Source organism: Triticum aestivum, unplaced genomic scaffold (assembly GCF_018294505.1).
Source record: "Triticum aestivum cultivar Chinese Spring unplaced genomic scaffold, IWGSC CS RefSeq v2.1 scaffold145569, whole genome shotgun sequence".
In the NCBI taxonomy this organism is placed as follows: Eukaryota; Viridiplantae; Streptophyta; class Magnoliopsida; order Poales; family Poaceae; genus Triticum; species Triticum aestivum.
Window position 1 is genome coordinate 1 of NW_025309525.1, and position 658 is coordinate 658.

The following is a 658-nucleotide window of genomic DNA, read 5'->3' on the forward strand; positions in this document are numbered from 1 at the left end:
ATTGCACATTCCTTTGGCCGCTCCCGCTCAACTACGGAGACGAGTTTTACCACGGTTCAACTGCACCAGTGCCTATTTACCATGGCTTCGACCCCTTTCAGAACACGCTTGCCGCCGCTAGACGCGTGAATAATGAGCAGCGAGCTAAAACTTACCGTAAACGTGCAAAATAATAAAACGTGCTAAACATACGTCGCGCTCGTGCGTTTTGTTTTGCACGCGGTGCAAAAAAATTAAGAAGGGAATGCAACACGAGGACTTCCCAGGAGGTCACCCATCCTAGTACTACTCTCGCCCAAGCACGCTTAACTTCGGAGTTCTGATGGGATCCGGTGCTTTAGTGCTGGTATGATCGCATCCGACATGTTACCCCCCTCTTCGTCCCTTATGCTTGCCCCTCCCAGCTCCACTCCACACACGATTGCACATTCCTTTGGCCGCTCCCGCTCAACTACGGAGACGAGTTTTACCACGGTTCAACTGCACCAGTGCCTATTTACCATGGTTTCGACCCCTTTCAGAACACGCTTGCCGCCGCTAGACGCGTGAATAATGAGCAGCGAGCTAAAACTTACCGTAAACGTGCAAAATAATAAAACGTGCTAAACATACGTCGCGCTCGTGCGTTTTGTTTTGCACGCGGTGCAAAAAAAATTAA

At 50.0% G+C, this 658-nt stretch overlaps 1 non-coding gene across 1 annotated transcript; it reads right to left on the minus strand.

Annotated features, from left to right (window-relative positions):
* Positions 1–241: 241 nt before the first annotated feature.
* On the minus strand, positions 242–360 carry LOC123179644 (5S ribosomal RNA). Its single transcript, XR_006490523.1, has one exon. It is a non-coding gene; the product is annotated as a 5S ribosomal RNA (ribosomal RNA).
* Positions 361–658: the final 298 nt, after the last annotated feature.